Below are 7,433 nucleotides of genomic sequence, written 5' to 3'. Positions count from 1 at the left end.
ACCACTAGTTTCAAGGTTTAATGGGTAACAACAAGTTATTTAGCAATTGGAGCACTAAGGTATAGGATTTAGTGCTATTTACAATAAATTAGGAGGGTGAGTTAAAACTCTTAATGGAATGATAATATTATTTATCAAAAGATTCCACCTATATGAATATAGGAGTGGTGCCGCTTTAATCGAGAATTTTAGAGGTTTTATTCTCGTAAATATTCATGAAACCAGGATGAGCACAAGGCCATATAAGTGCTTAAAATTATAAACTCTTGAACTTGGAGGGTATAAGTAATGTGTGTGATTTTTGGTACTAGCATATGGAGTATAGGTTTAATCGATTAGACACCTACTACTTTGTTAGAACTTTAAAATTTACACTAAAAGAATGTTTAATCTTAGTGACACATTCTTTATGCATATACTTGTATGACATTTAAATTTTGTAAATAGTGGGGGATTGAAGGGTATTTACAAATTTGATTAATTAATATTATTAATATTATTGATATTATTATTAATATTATTAATATTAAACGGTTACTAACCGTTTAGTACCATTTGGTTGAAGGGACACAACCTTTTAAGGATTGTGTATGTTCAAAACATTGTGTCTATTGGCTAAAGGGACACAACTCTTTAAGAGTTGTGTATGTTCAAAACATTGTATCTATTGGCAATAGAAAAGACACAACCATTTGTATACGTAACTAATCATAATTGCTACGTGCAATATGTATAAATAAGTCCTTGTCCACTATTTCAGAAATGAAGTACTAAGTGTACAATTTACTCAACCATTAAAAGATTTTCTTTGTTCAGGAGAGTTGAGAATTTCTTACTATTGCTAATTAAGAAATTCTTAGGTTTCATTGTATCCTGGGAGAGTATTGTCATCAACCCTATAGCAACTAAGTGTGGGGACAAATATCTCTCTAAAGAAAGCGATCTAATCGTGCCTTGAAACCACTACACAAATATAAGATTTTGTCATCTTATCATCTTACCATCTTCATATACCCAACAGAATCCAGATAGTTAAAAACAGCTTATACAAGTTTTTCTCTCAAAGTAAGCCTCTAGGAAAAAGTAAAATACAAAAGATGAGAGATCTAAACAAAATAAGCAAAAAGACTCCAAAATGTATCCAGGATCCTCCGCTCTGTCACCATCGAAGCAACTCACCGAGGTGGGTTGCGACCTGCATCTGAAAAACAATAACAGAATATGGTATGAGAACCGGAGGTTCTCAGTATGGTAACAGTGTCCAGTGATGTAAGATATAAGACCCCGAAATGCCAGAGGTAATCCTAGAACTTCATATCCATCACAAGATTCATCTTAAAGCATACTAAAACATTAAAGCATAAGTTAAACCTTAACATAATAAACAGGGTAGTCTATCTTAGGGGATTTTCTAATCTAACAGTTCTCCGCTGTCCCACAGCCTTCACCAACCTATCCTCCTTGCGATCCCATCGCCACTGCCTTCCAAACCTCCTCAATCCCAGTAGAAAATACAGATAATATCAATGCAACTAAAACACAAGTATAGGCATATATGGCAAGTAATTCAAGTAGGCAATTAGGTATGTTATACAATTAAGCAAGCAATTTCAAGTCGGCAAAGCAAACAAACAAATAGAAGATGCACATGATGAATGCCTGTCCTATTGGCTGTGATATCACATTGTCGGTCAACTGCCAACCCGACACATCTCCATGGAGACGTCGCCCTTCGGAATCATAATTGGGAACCCCCGAGATATGGTGCTCGGAACACCGTCCAGGATTTTGTGCCTGCACACTCTAGTGATCTGAAGGGATGCGAGCGGGATACTCTTGCCACGGACCTCACATCTCAACGCAAGCGGGACGAACCACCGCCCTTATGCCGCCACCGCTACCTCGACAGGCGAGATCCAACCACCATCCCTGCCGGGCGCATAGCGTCTCAACAATCTCAGTACAAAACAGTGATTCAGTGGTTTTCAAGAAACATTTTCAGTATATCAATGATTCATCGTTATCATTCCAAGTCCCCGACTCATCTCAACCACTGCCAATTTAACATTTCCATTCTAAACTCATTAGTTCATAAATTTCTCAATTCATATACCATTTTTCCTTCTCACTCCACCAAACCCATCCTTAGTACACCAGAAACCTAAGCCTCCGTTCTCTAACTTTTTAATGTAATACTAAAATAAATTTCCTAGGACCTTTCCCATGTTTTGGTACCCAAAAGTAAGCCAAAGAGTCTTAAAATGGTGTCACAGAAGTTTATAAGCTTGTTGGGAAGGTAAAATAGTTAAAAACAAGGTTTTAGTTAAAAAACAGGGCATGTGCGTACGCACAGAGGTGTGTGCGCGCACGCCCAAGAGATTTTCAAGACCTGTGTGTACGCATAGAGGTGTGCGTACGCACAAGTGTAAAATTTTCCAACTCTGTTCGCTCGCACAAGGCGTGCGAACACCCTCAACAGAGTGCACCTTCCAACGTGTGCGTGCACATAGGTTTGTGTGTGTGCACAGATTGCAAAACTTCGTTGGTTATGTGTGCGTACAAATCGTGCTAGCACTCCCAACAGCAAGCCTTCCCCTGTGTGTGCGTAAGCCTGTGCGTGCGCACAGGTTCAAAAATTCACAGGGTGTGCATGCGCATACAAACCAGAAACAAAATTCTTCAACTTTGCAGAATTTCAGATTTTGACTCCAAACTTTCAACAATCATATCTTCTTCTACCAAATTCGAATTTTCACAAAGTTTAAACCATTTTAAAGCTTGTTCAATCATCTTTCACTTGATATAAAATGCATTTAATTTCAAGTACGGTAGCTCAAGATATGATTCATTGAAGTTCATCAAAATTATAGTTTAACCAAAAGTTCACAATTTCTCAATTTTCCAATTTCACAACCAAAACTAAACCAAAACCACACCAAACTCCAATTTACATCATAACTCACCTTTTGTATCACATTCCACCATTCATACCAAATTTTTCTTCACACTTCATTATTCTCAACCTCAAATATCAAATATATAACATTATAATCAATCCTCTACCAACACATTCATCAATCCTAAATCTATCAATACCAAGCATCATAATCAATCTCATTTCATATCCATCTAAATCGTTCACATCATCTTTATCAATCTCAACATCATAATTCATCAACATATTAAAAAATCATCAATTCATCATAATTCATCATAATTCATCATTCAACAATTCAACAACTATCTCAATTCAAATCTATCATATGGGTCACTAGGCTAAGTGTCTAGAAATATTATATATTACATAGAGAAAACCGAAACCATACCTTGGCAGATTCCTAATATGCCAAAAAACCCAAAATTGAGTGCAATTTAAGCTTCCAACAAGCTTCCATTCACCAAATCCTCAATCAATATCAATAAGTCCGGCCACCAAGTCCACTTTCAAGCAATTTAAGTCACCAATATACTCCACACAAAACCAATTCAAGCTAGAAATTACACAAGTTCCATAAATCAAACCTTTGATTTCATATATACACAAAACCACAAGAGATCAAGTATGCTCACCTTACTAAATGTGGATTGGGTCAAAACCCAATAGGAATCAAAGGCTAGAGTGTACCTAAACACTCAAAATCACAAAATTTCACTTAATACAAAGCGCAAAAACTCGAAATTCTTAGGGCAGAAAACTGGGAAGGGGATTTTGAAAAACTTACCACAAGACTTAGCTAGAAGTGACGGGCTTGGCGAGAGCTTCACGTAGCCGCTGACGACACGCGAATCGAGCACCGTAGCTCAAGATATCGCGGATTGAAGTGAAATGTGAATAGTGCTTCTTCTCTCTTCTCCCTCCTCTCTTCTCAGCTGGTGTGTGTGTGAGTTATGAGAGTGTTGTGTGCTGAATTGGCCTTTAATGAAAGTATATATATGTTGGGCTTAGGCCCAACTTGGGCCCGATCCAACCCGTTAGCGTTTTTAGTCCGTTTGGCCCAACTTTTGGCCAAACCTTTAAAATTAACGCCCGATTTTTTACTTTAAATATTTTCCTAAGGTTTTCTACTGTTTTTAATTTTTCTCGCACAGTAACGGCCAGACTTAAATCGGTTCGACCGGTTCAACTGTTGGTTCGCTGTTTTACTCGGTTTTTCGCAGAAAATACATTTTCTGACTCAAAAAAATCCACTGAGTCTAAAAATTATATTTAAATCCTCCAATTCTCATTCTAAATTGTCGAATCCTATTTTGGAAAATATTAATTATCTAATTAGGCGGTTAATTAGCCGCGGTTCTTACAAGCACAATCTTGTAACTATCTTTGTTCATATAGATGCCCTCGAGTGGAAGTCTCTCGAGCATATCCCAAACGGAGAATTTATTTTTTATTGATAAAATAAGAATTCAATTAGGGTGAGAAACCTAAACCATATCATTCCTCCAAAATAAAACTAAAAGCTGGCCACCAAGATATCTCACATGAAGCTCATGTCCAACCTTGCCAATTGCCACGTATAATTTTCTTAAGTTTTTCATTTTGTCAAAATTAACAACAACTAATATAAAATCACAAAAATAAAACCAAATTACCTTAATTACAAAAATACACCAATGCTATAATAATTAAAATCACAGAAATCACAAGGAGGGAATTACCGGAAAGAAAAAGCTGACGACAGTGATGAAGAACGAGGAAGACGGCGACGCTTTCTAGAACCAGGAAGATGGCGACGCTCTCTGATAGCGACGACGACCTTGATTACGACGACGATCTTGATTGCGAGACCGGAGAAGAGAGAGGGAGAGAGCTTGAAGGCAACGCTATAGTGAGACAGATGAGAGAGATCAAGTTCCAGCGGGAGAGAGAGAGAGAGAGAGAGAGAGAAATTAGGAAGAGGAGAGAAGAACAGATCCAAGAGAGAGTTTTTGAAACCAAGTTGAACGAACAATTTTTTTATTTTTTATTTTTTGTTTCTCAAATATGTTTTTGTTATATTAATTAAATTATTTGAAAATATAAAATTAGAATGGGTTAAATTTTAAAATTTGATTGTTTTAAAAAGATATTTTTGTCTAATCAAATAAAATAAGGATATTTAAGACTTTTTATAAAATTAAATAAAAAAATATTTTTTATTTTTATTTAATTAAAAAGGTATTTTAGTAAAAATAGTGATATAATATATATTTTTTAAAAAAAATTTGATGTTGACAGGAAAAATAAATTTCACATGGCTTATTATTATTTGTCTATATTTTAAACGTATTGATACATATGAATTTATCATTATACCGAAGCAAACATCAATATTAAATGTCATGTTCTTAAAATATTAACATTTAAAATCACATGATTGTAATTTAAGTCTTATGATTACAAATTAAATATATCAATCAATATAAATGTATTACTTGTTACTAATGTCATAAAACTAATTAATTTTTAAATTATTATTAGCAGTTATAATCTTCATTTTAAATATAATCAAAAACAAAATTGTAACCGATAAAATTTAAAAAACAAATCAAATTACAAAATCACCCTTTTTTATGAAATGTCCATTATTTTACTTATATATACAACACACTTATAAGTATCTATATAAATATATACTTTGCTCTACAAACCTCCATCTCAACAAATCAAAAAATTTATTATGGATTGGATACACAATTTATAGAAAATCTCACAAAAGATGTGATAATTGGACATTCAAAATTCGTGTCGTGCGTTTATCGAAAACATTCACTCCCATAGATGACGAAGAAGATTCAATATATATTAAAATGATTATACTAAATGGAAAGATAAATTTATCTTACAAAATAATTTCAAATTTAAAATAAGAGTAGTAAACTATTAATTAGTTCAATTTATGCGGATATCTCTAAGCAAAAATAATCGTATATAAAATAAAAAATTACTAACTATTTTCATTAATTTTTTTTTTCAAAAATAAATAAACCAACTAAAAATAGAACGTTATATATTAATAAAAAACATAAATTATTCAACTTTCAATAGAGTATAAAAACAATTGCCACAAATATACATACTAATGAAAGAATGGCAAGCAAAAAAAATTAAAAAAAATATGGGAACATTTTAAACATAATTATCGCTAATCTTTTTTTCTTTAATTTTCAAATATATTATTTATTTAGAGTAATAACTAAATTTATTATAACTATAGTAAAATTATCTTTAAACTATTAGTATTATTAGTAAATTTTTAAAATTATTGACATATTATTAGTATATATAATAAGTAATAATAAATTTCCTTTCATATTTATCATTTAAAAAATTTATAATTTTCACATAGTCTTTATTCTATTTTTTTTCATACCTAATGATTATTGACTACGATCCTATCAATAGTATCACCTATAGTAGATTATATGAAGAAAAAGTATGGAAAATAAAGACAAAAATTATAAGGCTATAGAAAGTCTCATTCAAGTTTGACAAAAGCAAGACGGTTTACATAAAAATAGTTCTATAGATGATAAGATTAGTTGACTCATTTACTAAATTTTTTCAAGTAATGCTAAATTCAATTTATAAATAGAGTTTAATTTTGATGCACTGACAGTGTAAAACGTTTTACACAGTCATACAATCACATCCATTCTTTTGGATGACCATTCACGCGATCAATATGAAATGTATTTATTTTTATTGATGTGTTATTACGTAATTGGATGCACGTGTAAAACTACTTTACATTGTCAGTGCATCAAAATTAAATTTTTATAAATATTTGTAGTTCATATTTTAAGTTAATTTTATAAGTACACCATTCACAGGTCAAAGACAATTCTTTTTAATAACTTTGTAAATGCTAATAGCTTTTATATTTAATTTATTTTGCACTACGATAAAATTCATTATTCAATCAAGAATTATTTGACAAAAATATTTGAGAATGAATTGGTAGAAAGGAAGGTCAAATTTTGAGATTGAGAAATCAAGTGGAATATATCTTCTGACTGTACATACGTGCAAAATATCTTTTAAGATGGAGTCACGTATAGTAGATTTTTTTTTTGAAACAAAGGAAGCTCAACACATGAGAGTGGAGCATAAAACAGACATAAACAGAAGAAAAACTAAAAACAAAGGTAACAATCCTATGTCATCTCCGGCATTGCCATCAACAACCAGTAGGATCAATACCAGTCCACTCCTTATAGCTCAAAAACGTCCTGTTTTGTATGACACCAACATTAACCTCTTGATTGTTGAAGATCCGGTTATTGCGTTCTAACCAGACGTTCCAAATAACCGCAAAAAACCCAGCCAGCCACCTCTTCTGCTCCTCTTTTCTACTTGTCGTTCCATTCCAACTCTCAAACAAGCCTTTAATGCTTCCTGGGACAGCCCAATCTCTGTGAAAACATCTCAACCAGACGCACCACACCTGCCATGT

Source organism: Arachis hypogaea, chromosome 8 (assembly GCF_003086295.3).
Source record: "Arachis hypogaea cultivar Tifrunner chromosome 8, arahy.Tifrunner.gnm2.J5K5, whole genome shotgun sequence".
Classification (NCBI taxonomy): Eukaryota; Viridiplantae; Streptophyta; class Magnoliopsida; order Fabales; family Fabaceae; genus Arachis; species Arachis hypogaea.
Note: the sequence above shows the minus strand (reverse complement) of the source record.